Here is a 22,600-nt window from a genome sequence, read left to right as displayed (position 1 = left end):
ACATTCCTCATTTCTCTTCACAATTCCTAGCAGGAATTGACTTGGTTGTAAGAGATGCTCCATAAATATTCACTAACGATAATTCAAGGACTCTTTGCATCAAATATGCAAAATAAAACTTTGTTGTCCTAAAGATACCATAAATATATAGTTTTATAAGTTAAATCAAAACAGAAACCATCCAAATTAGAATACTTTGGGCATTTGAACCAGGCCAGACCACAAAAGCTAATTTAGGTTTGAGGACTGGATGGAATGATCACCCAGATACAGGGTCATTTCCTCTTTGGTTTACAACCAAACCAGAAACATACAATTAAAGATATATACCAAATCAAGACTACAAATGAATGAACATGGCTCTCTGTCACCTCCTTTTATTCCTACCAAAAACATGCCCAAAGTTTGGTGAGCTTATCAGGTAGACTGAAAATCTCTGAGTTCAGAGGATTCCCAACTGTAGTTTACCTACACTCTTTGGAACTGAAGATCATGGGGATGGATGAGAAAGATAGAGGTGTAAAACTTCATTATTCAAGGATCCACCCTATTTCCAAGGAATTTCCAAGGAAATTCTTGCTGAGCTACAATTACATACTTCCAAGTTCTATTTCTTATTGTGTAATTGGGTCTCTTGAAGTTTCAGGGAATAGGCGTGCTCTATAGCAATTTTTCAATGAAGTGTATATTTGAGTATGTATGAAAAGCACTTTGTAAAATGTAAAGTACTATGTCAGTCATCCACTTTGAATGTTATAAATAAATAAGCCAGCTACAATTTTTATATATGTATATTTATATTTATGTATGTGTACACACACACACATTGGTACTGACTATGTTCCAGGTACTTGCTAAGGATTAAGGATACAGAAATAAAAAAAAAAACATGTTATTCCTTTTGCACGGAATATATAGTATAGCAATTTTGACATAATTTTCATAATACTAGTCTTATCAAGGCTACATACTACCAAAACAGTTGCAAAAAAAGGCTCAGTAAGCCTCCAGAATTTGGCAACACTTTAGTGGGTTGACTTCCATAATTCCAGGATGCTCAATCGAAACATATTTAGTGGTATTCTATACTTCTCTCTTCTTTATATACAGAGTACACACTCTCTCCAAGTTCAAAAAGAGAGAAGGTTTTCTTTGCCATTTTCTTCATTCTTTTCCATGGCTGTAGATTGTGGCACTTTTCAATCTCTTTTTCACAGAAATAGGCAATTTGTGGGACTAGTCATTTGAGAAGAACAATGACTTGTTCTTGGCCTAAGAAGTGCCAACTAGAGAATGCAAGAGTAGGGACCTTGTATCAGGCTGTACCCAGCAGGCAAGAGTGGGGAATACTCAAATTCTCCATCCACTAATACAGCCACACAGGTTCAGGTGTTATGCATAAACTTTCTACTCATGGATTGAAAAACTGGGATTCTTACTGTTAAGGGTTATAATTTTAAGGGATTAGACAAATTTATCACAGTGTCTCAGAAACCTACAACAAAAGATCAAGGGTAATTCATTGCATTAACTATTTTAATTAAATCCCCAACCTATCTAACATTTAGAAAACATGTCCTCCATGCTTTTGGCCAATCGTTTTTTAATTGAGATCCGATGAGTTCCCTTTTTGTATATCTTCTGTCAGAACAAACTTGTTATAGCTGCAAAGATTGTGTACCAATGTCATTAACCCTCCTTCCTTGCCAGCTAATTAAAGCTAAAGAACAAAGTCATAATTCCTCAGACACTGAAGGATGGGCTTTAAGTAGAATTGTGTGGGCTGTGAATTATCTTCAGCAGTAAATTATTGTACAAAGAGCCCATTAAAGTCCACTAAAATTGGAAAGGTTAGGGTTAGTACAGTTCTTATCCAAGTCTTGAGTGTTAGTGATAGCCCATTGCCCTGTGGTAGCCTGAAGGGTACATCATGTGCCTCATGAAAAAAGGAAAGCTCTTGTGGTTTTTCTCTTTTCCATTGCACTGTAGGCTGAGCTGAGCATCAGTTAAAAATCCTTGTCAAGAATAAGTATTGAGAGTTCAAGAGTTCATCTCTAAAGACCCAACAAAGAATATCCTGTTTTATTGCTCTTATTTGGGCATATATTAGAGCTGTTAGAGATTCTGGTTAAGTCTCTTGAGTCTTTTGACTTCTGACAAACACTCTCTGTAAAGAGAAATTTTAGCCTACTGCATTCTAATATGTTATATTGGAATTAACACCTCTCTTCTCACATGGACCTCTGTAAGAAAGAAGTTATTATTATATCCCTGGTAGTCTAGATTACATTTAAATGGGTAAACAAGTAGTTACATTTGTTGTGTGAGAGGTTGGTAAGAGAAGGAGCTAGTGCAGTTGTGAATAATAGTCTTCATGCAAAACAATTTTCCCCCAAATTTCCAAATATTGATTTATCACCCCAAGAATTTTCCAGACAAATACCTACAGTTTCAGGCTATTGTTCGGTTATTCAGGCACTGATCCTACCTTGAATTCCTTCCCCATTTCCCTGTAGTGTCTACCTCTGTCAGGATTTGTCCTTCCCATGGACAACAACTCACTCCAACCACCTTTAGAGCTTTCTAGCTGAGTCAGGGTTGCTCCAATTTCAAGTTCCCCTTGTCACTTATGTCCCTATGGCTATTTGGATTTTTTTCCCCTTTCTGACCCAATTGTTTCTCCCTATTCTCTTGAGTATTTCTGAATTTTGAGTGCTTGCCTAATCTAAGGACCCTCTAGCTTCCTAATTTTTGTCCTGTGAATCTACTTTCCTGGCCTGTCTCCAAAGTCAATTGTCACATGCTGTTCCAACAAGTTAACTATCCGAACTTGAACAAGTCTCTTAATCTTTTTGGTCTCAATTTTCTCACTAAAAATAAGAAACTCAGTGGTACTTTGAGGCCTTTCATTTTAATGTGTCAATGGTTTTGAGTTGCACTTGATGTATAAATTCACCAGTTTGGGCCCTGGTTATAGTGACTTTCAAATAAATGAATATCATATGTGAAAAGGGATTTAAACAACCTTTTGTTTTTTGTTTTTGTTTTGTTTTTTAAAGAAAGTTGGTTTTAGAAAGTGTTTCTAGGGTAGTATTTTATAAAGGGAAAAAATCTAATAGATAGCTATCTCAGTAGCTTTAAATACTCTAAAGAATAAAAAAAAGAATATATTTTATTTTGGCATTAATTATTTACAACTTATATGAGTCTTGATTTTACCTAATTATCTATCTCACACAGTATCAGATTCAAAAAAATATATAAATGCAAATTACTAATATTGGTTTGATTTCCTAATATATATTTTATCTCCTTATATATAGATATTATATTAATGTGAGTTTTCAGAAAAATAAAATGTCTAGATGGAAGCCAGAGGGGTGTTCTGAATCTAAAGGTTTCCGTCTTTAGTTTACTTCTTGCTCTAGGAATTCCCTGGATGATGAAAATGAGGGAATATTTGGGCCTGTGTTATGGAGGCAGATGAATCAAAAAGCCAAAGAAGTAAAAAATTTGGCTTCCATCTAGACATTTTGTTTTTCTGAAAACTCACAGTAACATTTCAAAAGATAATGTCTGCTTTGAAAGAAATGTAAGTTATGATTTGATTCCACATATATATGTTTCTGGCTCACAAGATGAACTGACTTTCTCACTCTCCTCCTGACTGTTTAGGGGATAAGGAAACACAACCTAAGGAGGAAGAGATGGCCTAAGACAACGAACTGGTTTGTCTTAGAAGAAAAAGAAAGTGGGGCACCTGGGCGGCTCAGTCAAGTGTCTGCCTTCGGCTCAGGTCATGGTCCCAAGGTCCTGGGATTGAGCCCTGCATCTGGGCTCCCTGCTCAGCAGGGAGCCTGCTTCTCCCTCTCCCTCTGCCTGCCACTCCCGCTGCTTGTGCTCTCTCTCTCTGTGTGTCAAATAAATAAATAAAATCTTTAAAAAAAAAGAAGAAAAAGAAAAGGAAGAGACCTAGAAATTTGACATTAAATTTTAGAGCCGTAGAGCTTCACTATTTAAAAAGGGCACATTTGAAATCAGTAGCATGACAAAACTTTCTTAAAAATGGTTTGTGAATCTTAGGTGGGCAATTAGCAAAGGACTTATAAAACTAAGTTATAATTTGGGGCGTCTGGGTGGCTCAGATGGTTAAGCGTCCGCCTTCGGCTCAGGTCATGATCTCAGGGTCCTGGGATCGAGCCCCGCATCGGGCTCCCTGCTCAGCGGGGAGCCTGCTTCTCCCTCTCCCTCTGCCTCTCTCCCTGCTCATGCTCTCTCTCTCTTTCTCTCTATAACTCTGTATCTCTGTGTCTCAAATGAATAAATAAAATCTTAAAAAAAACAAGTTATAATTTATAATCTCAAACTGACAATGTTAGTAATTGATTTTATTCTTTCAAACTTTAGAGAATGACTTAATCAGCACCTGCTCATATGTGAGTGTGTGAGCTCATGTTTGCTAATAAAGAGAAGAGTGATAAGTCAAGCTGACTCACCACTGGTACAAGACATTTTTACTTCTGCCTGAGACGAGAATGAACCTCAGATGAGTTTGCTTCTGGACACACTGCTGATTAATCACTATGATAACATTTAAGTAGTCATTCTGCATCATGGATGTTTAAAACAAAGCTTTATTTTCTAGAGATGGAACTCAGTTTTTTTGTTTTTGTTTTATTTTATTTTCACATATTCACTGAACTTACAGAGCTTATTAGGAGTTCGACTATTGGGAATAAACTATTAGAGATGCAGGAAAAAAATTTCCAGCTCTAGGGATCTAAACATAATTGGTAGATTAGAAAAATATACATGAAAATCAAATACTAATAGAATAATCCAATTCAGTGATGCTTTACAGTTCCTGGAAATTTTCTTATCTGGGTAGATAAGATTGCTGGCTTGCTAAGAATAAACAAGAAAAAAAAAGGCCAAATTAAATGCCAGCTATTAAGTACTTAAACACATATTTTGTGTCTTAGATACCTCCTCAGATTTTCACTCAGAACCTAGTTCTTAGTTTACATACAACCTGAACAACTTTGGTCATATCTTACTCCAACTGTAAGAAAGTGGAGGGCCATCTACATGCAAGGACTTTAAGGATATGAAGGAATGAAAGTAGACTACTTATCCCATGAGATAATAAGCAGAATAACTAAAGACTTAAATGCTCACAGGAATCACATCCAAAATGCCCTCTCAGCCTCCCCTAGGCTACACAAAATCAATGTTTTAGAGCACAGTCCAGAAATGTGTGGGCGTAACAATGACTGGAATTATCAAGAAAAGATTTAATACATCCTCTATGTATGAATTTATATGAATGGATTTTAATCGAAAATGGTTTAACTATTGATATTTATTTAGTTAAATCTTACTAATCTCAAAGATTGCATTCTCCAAAATGGCTTTTTCATAAAGTCCATTTAAGGCAAAAATACAAGAATATCACAGGACATTGTGTAAGTTAAGAATCAAGTATTTGGCGGTCATAGTATTCTTGTTAGAGTCAGAACTGTCTCTAGCAGATGCTGTATCTGGGGTGTATATTTAAAACTAAACACAATTTTTCCAGGTTCCACAGTAGCACTTTCAGTTAACTTTGTCCAGAAATACCATAAAACACACACACACACACACACACACACACACACACACAAATTAATTGTCCAGAAATACCATAAAACACACACACACACACACACACACACACACACACACACAAACTAAACAGGAGAGGATCTAGGATGAACCTCTTAGGACCAGTTGGGCAATATGAGACTGAAGAAGTTCAGATGCTCCCATAATTCACCTTAGTGGAGAAGGGGGGCATTATCTAGAAATATGAAGGCCAGAGCAGATTTAAAAGGTGTGATCTTTAAACTTTAGTAGCTTCCAGAACCGTGTCTCTAATCCTGAACAGTTATTTCAGTGACTACGAGAAGGAATATCTACAATCTGTACCTCTGCCCAAGATGTCAAGGATGATTCATTCTCCTGCAACAGAGAGAGCCAGAGAATTCTAAGCAATAATGGCTCTTTGGCCAGACCTCCACCTGCTGCTCCCAAGGGAGGCTCATGAACAATCATTTCCAGCATCGCCTCTCTGAAGTTTCTGGTATTTATTTTTCCCATAGGACTTTGGGGCCTTGGCAGCTGGCTAGCTGTATGAGTCTGTTTCGATCATCTCAATTAACAGCTTTTATCAGAGGAGCTGTTCAACTTTGTTTTGGCAGCATTGATGGTACGCCATTCTTTTTGAGACATACCACTAAAGGAAGTTACATTGAGAACTACATTGAGGCAATAAGATTCTGTCACCCCACACAAATTGTATCCTGCCCATCTCTTTTTCAAGGCAAGTTCAGAGATTAAAGAAGGAATTGCACATTCATGCATTATTTGGTACTTTTGGTAGCTATCACAGGACATTGTAAAGTTAACTTCTGTGTCACTGACTCAATTTAGTTAATTTGTTTCTGTTTGTCTGGATATGAATATGGTGCTCTATTTTTCCCTATCAGAAATTCATTTTTGAAGAAGAAATCAAAGAGTTTATGAAAAGAACACACAGAAGAAAAATCTTAAGCTATTAGCTTTTATAAAAATACTGGAGATTTTAGTAAACTTCCATAACTTTTCAGGTTTAATATGAATTTTGGAGAGTGCTTATAATGATTTTACTTGCTATTATTACCTTAATCATAGCTATAAAATTATTCTCATATGAAAAGTGCATCAATTACTAGTTCTCAAATTATTTTCATGTTATTCTTATTTATTTCCCATTTGGTAATATGGTTTACAGGATTAAAGAAAATTTTTTAGCTAATTTAAATTCATACTTGGTGACAATTAGAATGGTATAATTGATATTTTAATAGACAATTATTTTCCTTTTATATTTTCTCAAGAGAATATTCTATATTCCTAATTTTTATATTAGCATATTTGAGAACCAAGTTTATTGTCTAAAATAACACAGTTTTGCTTACATAATAAAAGTCAATGGATAGATGAAATTTAAGAAATAAAATATATGGAAATATATTATAAGTAATATACTTACGATGTGGGAATATATTTTTATTTAGTTATTGTGTCGTTGCATTATTAGTTTATTGTTTTATAGGGGCACATAAGTATTTGGGGAGCATATTTTTAGGATTTTTTTTTAAAGATGTTATTTATTTATTTGACAGAGAGAGAGACAGAGAAAGAGAGCATAAGCAGGGGGAGTGGCAGGCAAAGGGAGAGGGAGAAGCAGGCTCCCCACTGAGCAGGGAGTCCGATGCAGGGCTTGATCCCAGCAATTCCAGGACCCTGGGATCATGATCTGATCTGAAGGTAGATGCTTAACCGACTGAGCCACTCAGGTACCCCTCTAGGATTTTCAACAAGCAACTCAAACTCTTTGAAGGCTGAGAAATGCCTTTTATTTCTCTGGAATCCAGGACCAAGTATAGTACTTGATAGATTATATGAACCAATAAGATGGCTGTATTTCCAATGGATATAATTGCCAAGGTAATTTAAAAATAAATAGATTCAGAGTCCATAGTCTCTCATGGTTCGTCTCCCCCTCCGATTTCCCCCCCTTCATTCTTTCCCTTCTGCCATCTTCTTCCTTTTTTTTTTTAACATATAATGTATTATTTGTTTCAGAGGTACAGGTCTGTGATTCAACAGTCTTGCACAATTCACAGCACTGACCATAGCACATACCCTCCCCAATGTCTATCACCCAGCCACCCCATCCCTCCCACCCCCCTCCACTCCAGCAACCCTCAGTTTGTTTCCTGAGATTAAGAATTCCTCATATCAGTGAGGTTATATGATACATGTCTTTCTCTGATTGACTTATTTCACTCAGCATAATACCCTCCAGTTCCATCCACATCATTGCAAATGGCAAGATTTCATTCCTTTTGATGGCTGCATAATATTCCATTGTATATATACACCACGTCTTCTTTATCCATTCATCTGTTGATGGACATCTTGGCTCTTTCCACAGTTTGGCTATTGTGGACATTGCTGCTATAAACATCGGGGTGCATGTACCCTTTCAGATCCTTACATTTGTATCTTTGGGGTAAATACCCAGTAGTGCAATTGCTGGATCGTATGGTAGCTCTATTTTCAATTTTTTGAGGAACCTCCATACTGTTTTCCAGAGTGGCTGAGGGTTCTAGAGGGGAGGGGGTGGGGGGATGGGTTAGCCTGGTAATGGGTATTAAAGAGGGCACGTTCTGCATGGAGCACTGGGTGTTATACACAAACAATGAATCATGGAGCACTACATCAAAAACTAATGATGTAATGTATGGTGATTAACGTAACATAATAGAAAAAATTTTAAAAAATAATTAAAAATAAATAGATTCATTTATTCGTTCACTCATCCATTCTTTTATCCATGAACATATATTTCTTGAATATTTACTCTATGCCATATATTGTATTTTATGTTAGAGGCAAAAGATCAATAAGGATGTATCCAATGTTTAAACTGCTCAGAATTCTTAAAATGATAACAAAAAAAGAGTCTGTTTTTCTAAGCCATTCTAACAGTCTAGCATAATTCTGATACAAAAACAAGGTAATAGCATAAACAAAAGGGAAATTATAAATCTACCTCATTCAATATATATATTTATATATATAATTAAACAATAATGTATTGAATGAAAAATTTATCATGGACACAGTGAGTTCATCCTAAAAATGCAAGCATGGTCCAACATTAGAAAATCTATTACTGCAACTTACTGACTTATGACAGGAAAAAAAATTGATATAATGCAGTCTGGGTAGATTAAAGATCTGTATTATTTATTTATTTATTTTTTTTTTATTTTTAAAGATTTTATTTATTCATCTGAGACACAGAGATACAGAAAGAGAGAGAGAGCATGAGCAGGGGGAGAGGAAGAAGCAGGCTCCTCGCTGAGCCAGGAGCCCAACGTGGGGCTCGATTCCAGGACCCCGGGATCATGACCTGAGCCAAAGGCAGGCGCTTAACCATCTGAGCCACCCAGGTGCCCCAAGATCTGTATTTTTTAAATCTATGAGTGAATTAGGAGAAAAAAAGAAAAGGTGCTTAAAAATTGTGATGGAAAACATACACTAATACTATATTCTGAAGACATAAAGGAGAAGATAGACTTACTTGCTTAAGACTTACTTGCTTAAAATTTAAAAACAAAAGATAGTTTTTATACAGAAAGATACCATAAGTAGAAAATACAAGTTATAGAGTTTTGGTTCTGGACAAGATGGAGTCAGTGCCCCTTTATCTTCCATTGAACTCAATTATAAAACCTGGACAGATGTATGGCCAGCTATTTGAGAACTCTAAGAAGTAAATATAAGAAGGCAGATTGGGGAAGAACACCAGAATTCGAAGGACCACTGAGCCAGCTGTGCATTTGCCATTGGTATGCCCTGGTATGCCCTAGCTGGAACTCAGCACATGGTACAATCCAGAATAAGCACTGTGAAGAAGACAAAGATCTCTCTAGTTCTAGCTCAAGAAACTGAAAAGGAAACTCCTAAAACTCAGAGACAGTTGGGGAGATTTCTTGGATTTTTTTCCCTTTTTTCCCCCTCCATTATCTTGGGAGGAATGGTAGTGGCAAGAGCTTTTCCCCCCCTATTTTTTTTTTTTATTGCTATTAATTTTTCTTTGGAGAAAAACATTCTTTCCTTGAAGGAAAAAAAAAAGGTTGCATAAAATCTACTTTGTTCTAGAAATATAAGTGGCCTTTCCAATACGTAACACTTCAAATATCAAAGTATATGGTAAACATACAAATAAGAAGGTAACGTACCTCCTATATATAGTATGCTATTTTAAATCATAAAATTAGCTCCAGAAAGTACAACTGGCAAGTCAGAAACCAACCAAAACCTAGAAGGCCGGGAAGCATCCCCTCCTTCAATCCAGCTGCAGTTTCAAGAATGTGTCACTGGACCTGCTGTGTTTATGTTTTCCTTCTCTCCCTTCCTGCTGTGTATAACCCTGAACTGGGTGGGAAGGGGTAGTTTCTGGTTGGAAGGCTGGAAAGAGCAGCCTGTGGAACTGGAAAGTTCTTGGCAGATAATAAAGAGGAGGCATTCAGGAAGGCCTCGCTGTAAAGCTGTTTATGAAATCTGGGCTCACCCCCGATCTGTGCTATACCAGAAGAAGTGGCATGACATCTTTAAAGTGCTGAAGAAATGAGCTGTCCCCTCGGAATCTGGTAGAGGTGACAATGTCCTTCAGCACTTTAGGGGAATGAGAGATATTCTCAGATGAAAGGAAGCTAAGAGTAGTTGTTGGCAGCAGACCTGCTTTAAAAGCACTGCTAAAGAAAGTTCTTCAGATTGAAGGGAAATGATACCAGAAGGAAACTTGGAACACCGGGAGTGAAGAAAAGGGAACAAAGGGAAAATATCTAGGTGTATATAATACTTTATTTTTCTCCTCTTGAATTTTGTAAAACATGTTCAGTGGTTGAAAGCACAAAATAGAACATTCTTTGATGGGAGTTTTCGTGTACAAAGAGGAAATAAAAAAGACAGCTGAAGCATGAAGGAGAGAAGTTATAGTGGTAACATTTCCACATTCCAATTAGGTGGTAAAATACTGATTCTAAACAAACTGGGAAAAATCAGTATGTATTTTGTAATTCCTAGAGTAATTACATACAGTCAAAAGGACTAGGAGGTATTTAGATCACTGAATAAGAAAAGTATCAAAAGAAAAGATAAAAACACCAATGGCCAAATGATGTTAAATTTAGAAAAAAGTATAGTCTTTCTTCAGAGTCCCTGTGGAAGTTTTCCATAATATATCCTTGATATTTAAAAAGAGGTTATCTGGGACGCCTGGGTGGCTCCGTCGGTTAAGCATCTGCCTTTTCTGCTCAGGTCATGATCCCAAAGTCTTGGGATCGAGTCCCGCAATGGGATTCCTGCTGAGCAGGGAGCCTGCTTCTCCCTCTGCCTGCAGCTCCCCCTGCTCATGCTCTCTCTCTGTCAAATAAATGAATAAAATCTAAAAAAAAAAAAAAAAACCAAGAGGTTATCCAATATATCTTTAGGGATATGTTGTGTTGAACACACACACACACACACAGAGCAAAGAGCAGTGAAACCAGTTGAATGAAATAGCTGTAGAATTTTTAAAAATTTTTCTATTACAGCTATTTAATTTATGAAAAAAGACAACTGCTATCATTTTGCCATCAATCAGTCACATTAAATAATAAATAATCATTACTAGTTCCCTTGAATGACCAATTGCTAAAATTTGAGCTGCACATGTGTTTGGCTAAATTTGAGAAGTGGATATTATAATTTATTAAAATCATCTTTGTTTTACATGAGAAATGCTACATTTCACTTTTAGTTTTATTTCGTTAATGATTAATAGACATTAAATAGGCAAATTTCTACTGGATGCTTTATATTCTGTGACTACACTAAAAGCAACATGTGTTGATTTTTTTTTTTAATTTATGCATTTGAAAGAGAGAGAGAGAGAGAGGGAGTGCGAGGGAGAAGCAGACTCCCCGCTGAGCAGAGAGCCCAACATAAGGCTTGATCCCAGGACCCTGAGATCATGACCCAAGCTGAAGGCAGACACTTAACCGACTGAGCCACCCAGGTGCCCCAACATGAGTTGATTTTATAGAGCAACTAGAACTCTCATACACTGCTGGTGAGAATATAAACTGGTATTCTGAAGAACTGTTAGCAGCATCTACTGAAACAAATACATGCAAACTCTATGCATTAGTTTTTTATTGCTGAGTAACACATTACCCCAAATTTAGTGGCTTAAAGCAAAACATCATTAGCTAATAGTTCTGTGGTTCAGAAGCCCCACACAGTATGGCTGGGTTATCTGCTCAGGGTTTCACAAGGCTGAAATCAAGCTGTTGGGAGGACTGAGTCCTCATCTGGAGGCGCTGGAGAGAAATCCACATCCTAGATTATTCAGGTTGAGGGCAAAATTTCAGTTGTCGAGGCTGTAGGACTAAGGTCCTGTTTCCTTGCTGTCAGCTGGAGGCCACCATCAGCTACTAGGGGCTGCTCTTCAGTCCTTGCATGTGGACCCTTGTATTATCAAGCCAGCCGTAATGCAGCAAGTCTGCCCTGTGCTTCAGATTTCTCTGACTTCATCTTCTGCTCCCAGCAAGAGAAAAATCTCTGCTTTTAAAGTGGCTGGTGTGATTAGATTAGGCCCATCTGGAGATCCGTCTATGATAAAACCCATCTGGATATCTCCCTTTCATTAGGCATTGGATCCAGGAGGCCATTTTTAGTATTCTGCCTACCTCCCCCCATGACTGAGCAGTTCCTATCCTAGATAATACCCAACAGAAATGCATATATAAGTTTGCCAAAACACACACATAAGAATGTTAATAGAAGGAGCACTCATATTAGCCAAAATTGGAGAAATTATTCAACAACAATAGGATAAATTATGGTATATTCTTATAATTGATATATAGAAACAAGAATGAGCAAACTCCAACTACTTACAACAACATGAATAATCTCCCAGACATAATGAGGAGTAAATAAATAACAGTGTTTATGGCAGCAAATGGAGGGGTACCTAACCCAGCCCAGAAAGTCATAGAAAGCTTCCTGGGGAGAGTAGAGCTTTCACTGCAAAAAATTAGAATATGAGATGGGGGAATGGGAAGTAAGGACTGAATTTTAAATTGAGATAATATGAACCAAAGTAAAAATCTGTAAAAATTATAAGCAGATAGGTGTTATGAATGGATGGCAAAATTGTGGGAAAAAAGGGTGTGCCTAGAGATTTGACAGAGGTCAGAACATGGCAAACCTTCCAAGCTATATTTAGTTTGACCTTAATCCTTTGGGTCAGGGGGACATGAGAGATCCTTGCAAAAGGAAAGATATGGACATATTTATGTTTGGGATAACTGACACTGCAAAGTAGAAGACAAAGAGGAAAATGTCAAGGAAATTGGACTCATTTGGAAGCTATCCAAGGAGTACAGGTGAGAGATGGTGGGAGCCCCAGTTAGCTGGAATGAAGAGCAAAAGGGAACAAAGTAAGAAGAATGGATGCCTTGGATCTGCCTCCCTTTCAAAAATCTCTTCTTAAAGTCTTAATTCATGCCAAAGTACAATTGACTAGTAATACAGTTGCTGAATATTTCCATGTCTAACAAGAGAAGGTGAAATTACCAATTAAATAGGGATCAAGGCTTTAAGTTGAAAAGACAACTTCTAGCTGTGCAATGTCAAATATTTTCCTGAGTAACTTTTTAATTCTTTGTTTGTTTCTTTGTTTCTAAGTCATCAGGACTTTTCCAAATGCACCACGTCTATGAATAAAGGAACCAGGCTGAGGTGACTCAGCAAAATCTACGCTTTAATTCTGTGACTTTCACCAAGTCAACAACAACAGAGATCTGGGACAGAAATTCTTCAGGACTTTCCATACTACTATGACCTGGGTTGGCGGGGCAAGTTGTGTGAAGGAAATTTCCCAAGCCATAGATTTACTATATCTGCCAGAAAAGCCTCACAAAGTCAATTCCTATAGACTCATAGTAGGCCAACAGAGAGCCCAAGGACATCTGCATAAATGTGTGCTTTTTGACTTGTATATACAACTTGTATATACAAGTAGAAATGTCCTTTTCTTTTTAAGTTTCTATTGTGATTGTGTTTTATAAAGGCTTCCCCAAGGTTTTAACCCTAATTAGCTTACAAAGAGAATGGACTTGACTTTTGAAATAAAGTGTATGTGCTGATATGATTAATTTCACTCAAATTCTATATAAATTTAATTGTAACTTTTCAATAGAGAAATAAAGAACTAATTTTCTGTTACTTTAATTGAACTAAAATTAGTCTAGAATTAGTATTTAGGTTATTTCTTTGGATTTTCGCTTCCCTTCCTATCAGACATACACACACACACTCACACACATACACTCACATACACATACGTACACATATTTTGCCATGAATTATTTGACAACCAACCCTTTCATCAGGCAAATATTCCAAACTTTATTTGTAAATAATTTCCCTACTCACAACAGGACTTCTACATTTTTTAAAGAGAGAAAAAAATAACAATGTCTTTTAGCAGAAAATTACTCTTTTGAAAGTTTTAATTTTTCTCACATTTTTCATCATGGTTTAATTAAGCTATCTTAATAAATCTTTTGGTCTAGGTTTAGACTTTTATATAAGAAGGCAAAAAATAACTTAAAAATTGATTACAATATTCCAGATATTCCATATTTCTGAACTCCTTTTGGAGGTAATAAATGTGACTAAAAAGTGACTTGAAGGCTGGGGCTTTTCTAATTATCATTTTTTCCTTATTGGCAGATACTGATTAGGTGCTCAATAAATGTCAAATTTAGCTCATTACTGCACCCTGTTAAGAATTGTTAAATTCTGGGCGCCTGGGTGGCTCAGTTGGTTAAGCGACTGCCTTCGGCTCAGGTCATGATCCTGGAATCCCGGGATCGAGTCCCACATCAGGCTCCCTGCTCAGCAGGGGGTCTGCTTCTCCCTCTGCCCTCTTCCCTCTCGTGCTCTCTGTCTCTCATTCTCTCTCTCTCAAATAAATAAATAAATAAATCTTTAAAAAAAAAAAAAAAAGAATTGTTAAATTCTGAGTCTGTCATCCCCGCTCTTGAGATCCCACCAAGCTTCATATCATCTTCATTCTTAAAGATGTCTTCTATTCTTCTAAGTCATTGGTGGATTTGTTGAACTTCGAAAGATTAAGAACTGAATACTGTGATATAACACTTGAAACCTCTCTTCAGGCTTGTAAAAGGATTTCTTTATGTTTAAAAGTAATCATTTAGCAAGGTGCTAATACACATAATTCTACTAACATCCTCTGCAACTTATTATCATATGGGGCTATAATAATACATTGAGAGCTCTTTCCAAATGCCTCACTAAAGTCTATGTTCTCTATGTGAACGAAATTTTCTTGAATTATTATTAATCTAATATTATTAATAAAGATGTGTTTGCTCTTAAGTTGAAAGATTCCTGGCTCTTAGTAGACATTAGGAGTCAGAATAACGTCTTTTGTCTTTGCTGCTTACAAACCATCTATGTGTTCTGTAGCAGATAATATCTTGAAATATTAGCACTTTTATATCTATCTGGAAATTACTTTTTACCCTAGGACATGTTCTTCATTTAAAACCGGACCTTGAGGCTAAGAAATCCATTGCCTTAGTACGGGGTTGTGCAGGAATTAAAAGAAAAGGCAAGGAAGTTAATTTTTGCTTTGATTTTCAAAATATGTGGCTAAAGCACATTTATAAGAACTCCTAGAATGGTTTGAGGGTTTAAGGATAGCAAAGACCATTCTGAAATGGTCATAACTAGATTCAGATCTTAAAAGTAGACACAAGGCCACAAAATAGTACATGGAGACACAGATGCCATATTATCTTTGGATAGAGCTGATAAAGTGGAGGTGGTGGTGGTGATGGATTCTTTTCTTTGGGACCTAGAACATGTAGAGAAACATGATAATGGAAATATTTCAGAGGTTGCAAATTTGGGTAAATCTTTATGATATAGAACCAGATGAATTTTTTTCATTGATGCCTACTTCTGTAAAAACAGGTACCCTGAACTTGGATGTCACCTTAGTGAAAAATGGGAATGAAGAAAATGATCAATAGGAAAATTCTGGAATTATCAAGGATAAAGATTGAAATAAAATTTGTCACTTATTTTTGGACTACTTTATTTTTATTTTTTAATTGAAATATAGTTGACACACAATGTTACATTCATTTCAGGTGTACAACATAATGATTTGACAAGTCTGTATGTTATGCTATGCTCACGGCCAGTGTAGCTCCCGTCTGTCACCATACAATGCTATAACAATATTATTGACTATATCCCCTATGTTGTACCTTTTATTCCCATGACTTATTCATTCTGTAACTGGAGCCTGTATCTCCCATTCCCCTTCACCTATTTTGTTTATCCCCTCCCCACCCTTTGGCAACCATAAGTTTGTTCTCTGTATTTATGGGTCTGTTTCTGCTGTTTGTTTATTTGTTTTGCTTTTTTATATTCCACATATAAGAGAAATCATATGGTATTTGTCTTTCTCTATTTATTTTATTTCTTGTCTCTCTCTTTATTTCACTTAGCATAATACCCTATAGGTCCATCCATATTGTTGTCACAAATGGCAAGATCTCATCCTTTTTTATGGTTGAGGACATTTATAGATATTTTTACACATCCAATTATATTAATCTGTGACCTGTGAAATTTGAAATTTGCACCAGTCATTCTAGAACCAAGCCTGAAACCACTCATATTTCTCACCACTTGTTGATTTCAAAACTGTGTTTACCCACCTTCAGTCTTCTAATACTTCTTCCATTCTTTAAAATTCTTTAAAGTTTACCAAAAATAACTCTATCATGATAGTTAAAATTTCCTCGGAAATTCAAACATATTTGGAGCAGGCAAGATTCTTTCTTATATGCTTAAAAAAAGCTTGTTATGAGAATAGTTGAAAGAATAGTTGAAAGAGTTTCACAGTGAACACCCATATATTCACTACCTAGATTCTACAATTAACATCTTATATTTGCCCTATGATCTATTCTTTCCCCACCTCTCCATCAATCTATTTTATTTTTGATGCTTTAAAAAACATATATTAGTATATTTCTATATATTAGTATATTCTCCTTTAAATACTTTAGCACCATACTATTAACTTGAGTAAAAATTTTTTTATGGTTACTTTTTTCTGTTGGTATAAAATCTATATACAATGAAATGTGACTTTTAAGTATAACATTAGATAAATTTGATAGATATTTATATTCTGATAAATAAACAGGATATTTTATTGTCTCAGAAAATTCTTCCATGCCCCTTTCCAGTGAATTTTTACCTACACCGCTCAGAGGCAACCACTGTTCTGATTTTTTTTCACCATAAAGTATTTTCTCTATTTTAGTTGGGAGTCATGCCGCATGTCCTCTGTGGATCAGGCTCTTTTTCAGTTGGGATGGCTTCAGATTTATCCATTTGTTGTGCATTCATAGTCTGTTCCTTTTTATTGATGTATTCCATTGTATTAATATACCATTTATGTATCTATTTTTTTGATAGACATGTAGGCTGTTTCAATTTTTGACTGTTATTAATAAAGCAGCTGCTATATTCTTGCCCACATCTTTTTGTGGACATTTGTTTTAATTTCTTGAGTAACTTTCTAGAAGTAGAATTACTGGTTCATAGGAACAATGTAAGTTTACTTTTGCAATGAACTGCCAGACGTTTTCTAAAGTGGTATCTTATTGTGGTTTTTACAAGCTTTTAAACTACACTGTGCTTTGTGTTTGTGTAAACACCATTCCTTTCACTAGAGAAGTTGAAAAAAATAGAAAATAAAATTTTTCAGCTTAATAACAAAGATATTTGTTCCTCTTTGTCTAAATACAACATTTAAAACCAATCCCCCTTAATAATTGTTCTTCATACTGTATCTAAATTCTGTTTCAGTTTTGAACTCTGCTTAGGGGCATTTTATGTCATTAATTTTAAGTTCAAAAAGCATTTGTGAGTATCTAACAAGGTCTAGAAAAATTCTTAAACTTGATGGTTAAATAAATAAGTCATAATTTCTGCCTTCAGTGGTCTTAACAAGAGGCAAATGTGTAAATAGTATGTTTAAGGATTATAGATACTATTTTGGTTGCATATATATATATATATATATATATATGTATATATATATGATACAGGAGGGCAAGAGGAAAGAACGAACTGTAAAATTTGCCTGGTGAAATGAGAGAAAAGCCATCTTTGAGGGGGGAGATGCTTATACTTAATTTTTTATACAGGTCTTTGAAGATACTATGTGGTTTAAATCCTTCATTACTTGAAGGATTGTTGTTTTTATAGTTTTGTGAATGTATTGGCTTTCTTCCTCTGCAGTCAATATTGTAGACAGTGAGCTGGACCAAAGATGTTCATTCTGGCCCCATCTCTGTCTCTTGGCCTGTGATTTTCAAAGTCCTTGGTTCCTAATCTGTTTCCCTGACAACCTCAACAACATTGGGGTGGGGGGAAGTATGCCAACTTTCTTTCTTGAAACCTAAGCAAATGTGAGCATTGTGAAGGTATATTGTCAGTTATAATACTCTTTTTCTTTGCACTTTTCTCAGATGCTCTTCAAAACACTTCCATGTTCAGTGTCTTGATCCACACAAGTACATATCTACATGAAATAATGCACAATTGCCTCTTAATATGTCTGTTTCCTTGATCCGGAACTCTCTTCCATCACCTTATTTCTGTTATTAGTCTTATCTCTTCAGGTTTGCATCATATCCATAGAGTTAGAGTTACCAAAGTGTGTTCTAATCTCAAATGTCCCTTGTTTATTATTCCTACTCTGTTTATTAGTGTATGGAGATATTCAGAAAACCAGTTGTTTTAGTTTCTTATTGCTGTTGTAATAAATTACCACAAATGGAGTGGCTTAAAACAATACACATTTGTAATCTTTTAGTTCTGGAGGTTAAAAGTCTGAAATGGGTCTCACTGGGTCAAAGTCAAGGTTTCTGCAGGGCTGTTTTCCTTCCTAGAGTCTTTAGAGAATTCTTTTCCTTGTCTCTTCTAGCTTCTACAGGCCATCTGTAATTCATGGTTCACATTCTCTTCCTCCGTCTTTAAAGCCAACAGGGTAGCATCTTCAGATCTCTCTTTGACTCTGCTCTTTTGCCTCCCTCATCCACATTCAAAGGACCCTTTGATTACATTGGGCCCACTGGATACTTCAGGATAATGTCTTTATCTTAAGGTCAGCTGATTAGCAATCTTAATTTCATCTGCAACTTTAATTCTTTCTTGCCATATAACATAACTTACACATAGGTTCTGGAAATTAGAACATGGACATCTTTGGGAGTCAATTATTCTGCCTACCATACTGGTATTAATTTTTTTGTTTATTTTTTTGTTTTGTTTTTACTTAACAAAATTCTTATTAGAAACCTTGGACATCTCCCTCACTGTTGGCCCTTTGTTCCTGTCACAACATGTTCTTCATGGTCACTTGCTGCCCAACATTGTTTGGAATCTTCTCTCTCCCTTGCATTTAAGCATCCTTTGGACAAATGACTTGCTCCCAGAGCTTGAGAGATCTCAGTCCTAAGAAGGGCCCTGGGCTTCAGTCTTGCATTTGGCCATCCATTTATTTCTCTTGCGATCCATTCTCCTTTCTTGTTAAAGTGCTAATGGTTAGTGAAAAATAAAAATAACATTTTTATTATTCCTTGCCATTTTTCCATTTCTTTTTCAGGAGTTCGGAAGCTCTTAATAACTTCATGATTAAATGATTTATTTTTGGTAAGTGTCAGTCATGAGTCTACAAATAAGAAGTAATGGGACACACACAAGTTTTAGTTAACTGACAATCTACTTACTGTCATGTTCTATTTTTTCATTCCAAGTGGATTCTGTGTGTATGTTTGTATGGGGAGGGGGTGTATAATACTAACTTTTGTAATAAATAACCCTCAAAATTTTATTGGCTCAACATTAGAATTTTATATCTCACTAGCAAATAATCCAGTGTGATTGTTGCTGATTGGCAAATAACTTTTCTCCATTTGGTAATTCAGGGACTCACATTCCTTCCCCATGGAGGTCTGTCAGTCTATAAGGCCTTGAAGTCTCATCTGTGGAAAGCAACAGAAGAGGAAACTGGCGATATGATACATGGGAGTTTTTTAATGAACCTGGCCTAGGAGCAACACATTTAATTTCTAATCAGTTTCTATTGGTATGAACTAGTCCTATGACCACAGATAGAGTACTGAGAAATAGAGTTTGTGGATGGACAGCTGCTTGCCAGTGACTCCACACTGTGGAAGTGAGAGCAGGAACATGGACAGATCTCTAATCATGTTACAGCCATAGCGTATTTCTTGATTGGCTCTGTTATCTCTCATACCTTCCGTTCCATATCCACTACTCACCATCAGGATCTTCCTTAGTTTTCCATGATTTTTCCCCAGAAATTCTGCATTCTCCTCATATGAGTGGAGAGAGGCTCATGCCCATGAGGTGGTTTCAGAGGCGTGGATTACATGTATCCCTCCTCCATGACATAGCCTATAACATATCATACAAAGTATCTAGCTTTCATTCTTATCTCTCTCCCCAGTATCGCCCCATAGAATGTTAGGTTTCTGCTTTCTTTAAATGCAGAAGGCTGAACTGCTCCATTGAGAGACTTTCATGCTTATCTTGTAACTCCAACAAAGTTGCCTTTCCTTCTCTTCTTTCTCCTACCATTGCTCACCTTAACATAGGTTTCAGTCTTCACCAGATTCTTCAAACTCTCATGCCTCTTAATTTTTTGTATTGCTTTATATTGTATATCTAATATCAGTTCATCCACTTGGACAAATAAGATAGTAAAAGCATTTTCTTAAGACCTTACCTCTCCTCCCTATAAAGAACAGCAGCCAATTTGAATAAACACACAAAGGTTCAAGATTGCCTCAGTAGGAGACTTTGGAATAATTCCCTGGGCTTCTATGTGGTCAAGTCTGATTTCTCAACTATTTCCTACAGGATAACTCTTTTAGTCAGTGACATGCTGCATATAATTGCTAAAAATGCATGTGGGTGGTCAATCCCAGAGTTGGCCATTCTCTGGATTAAAATAAATGAACTGAGAAAACAACAGTTACAAAATAGTTTAGGTTTCCATTTTCTGGGTAAAAAACACAAAGTAGAGTTGCTTATTATATTGTTTACTTGATTGAAGATAAGTAAACTCTTTATTAGGGACTATAAATTTTATTGTTCTAGATTTTTCCATAAAACTGATCAAAGCTATGGCTCATCACTACAAAATCCCAACCTCACTCCCATCAAATATTTATAGGTAGAGTTGTACAAGATTCTTTGTACAAATTCAGGGGAATTCAAGATTTTTGAAAGCACATGAAACCTTATTTTATACTCATCTCGAGGAAGTATAGCACAGGGATCAAGATCATGGCCTCTGGAGTAAGACTGTCAGTACACAGGCTTTCTGATCTTGAGTAAGTTTCTTAACTCTTAGATGCCTCCATATTGTCTTCTTTTAAATTAGGTAAAAATACTAGACCCTATCTAATAGGGTTGTTACAAGGTTTAAATTAGTTAATATTTCTAAAATAATGCCTGCTACATGGTAGACACTATAATTACTAATTAAATAAATTTATAGTAAATTAATTTATCAGTTATTTATCGTCTTCAGTTCAAGGGCTCCAAAATAGAACAGGTCATCACTATGTTCTTCTTCATCCAAATTTCTGATTACTAAACTCTTAATGAAGTCATTAAAAAATCTATTCAAGTTATACTGGCTAATATGGACTTTCCTATTTTTTAAAGTGTTATATTCTTACACTGATTAAGAATCAATGTGTGAATTCCGTAATAAAAAAATCACTTAATTTATAATATTGGAGTATAATCTTATTTTTAGAATAAATGAACTAAAAAAATCTAAGAGAAATTCTACTTTAATAATTTACATATGCTTTCCCAAGAGATGGATTAATTAGGCCCTGGTTGTGAAAGGTAGAGGAGAGGAGAATATTCCAAAAGAATTAGAAATACGGGTGCCTGGGTGGCTTAGTCAGTTAGCCATCTGCCTTCAGCTCAGGTCATGATCCCAGGGTTCTGGGATCAAGCCCCTCATTGGGCTTCCTGCTCAGCAGGGTGCCTGCTTCTCCTCCCTCTGCCCCTCTCCTGCTCAGGAGCTCTCTCTCAAATAAATAAATAATTTTTTTAAAAAAAGAATTAGAATTAAAAAAGAGAAAAACAGATTGTGCTATATTTTATTTTCCCTCTAGTTCCAGTCTTGTCTTTCTCTTTAGTATCTTTTATTCCCACCTGGTTTTAATAATAAAAACATAAACACTATGTCTGTAAACCTGTAAGCAAACCATACTTGCCAATGGGTCTGATTTTCTCAATTTTTTCTTTTCTTATCTTTCTCTCTCTTTTCTACGATTGATGTGTTTTTTGGAGTAGTGTTGTTGGGGTCCAGAGCTGATGGCCAAGAAAGAATTCTTGAGACATCTTAGGTGCAAAAAAGGTGGTTTTATTAAAGCACAGGGACCGGACCCGGGGGCAGAAAGAGCAGCTGCCTGCGGATCCTGAGGAGCAACTGATTATATACTTCGGGATTGGGGAAAGGAAAGAGGAAGGGATGTTCCAAAAGGACTTTCGTATGCTAAAGAAGACTCACAGGATACTGGAAGACCAGGCTATTGTCAAGCTAAGGTAGTTTTTCCCTCTAGCAGGGCATTAACATCAAGACAGTTGGGAGTTTCCTGGAGGAAGGTTATACTCTGCCTGCCCCAAATACTTGTCAATGGGAAGCAGGTTATAAGGACATTTAACATTATCTACATTTCTTTCTGCCTTTGTTTCCCACATCACTATTACTTTTTCATTTAGCCTTTAACCCCAAATGCACTAAAACTTAAAGTTTTGGGGTTTTTTTCTTGCAAGTAGAAGG

General features: G+C 36.1%; 1 protein-coding gene across 1 annotated transcript in view; it reads left to right on the top strand.

Moving 5' to 3' along the window:
* The window catches only part of LOC118547621 (small ribosomal subunit protein eS4, X isoform-like), a 404,116-nt gene extending 390,324 nt beyond the window's left edge, over positions 1–13,792 (top strand). Inside the window, exon 5 of the mRNA XM_036111186.2 lies at positions 13,333–13,792. The gene's annotated coding sequence lies outside the window, so the exon portion shown is untranslated. The remainder of the gene's footprint in view (positions 1–13,332) is intronic.
* The last annotated feature ends 8,808 nt before the right edge of the window (positions 13,793–22,600 follow it).

The sequence above is a fragment of the Halichoerus grypus genome, chromosome 2, assembly GCF_964656455.1.
Source record: "Halichoerus grypus chromosome 2, mHalGry1.hap1.1, whole genome shotgun sequence".
NCBI classification, from domain to species: Eukaryota; Metazoa; Chordata; class Mammalia; order Carnivora; family Phocidae; genus Halichoerus; species Halichoerus grypus.
Note: the sequence above shows the minus strand (reverse complement) of the source record. Positions and strands in the feature narration are given on the sequence as shown.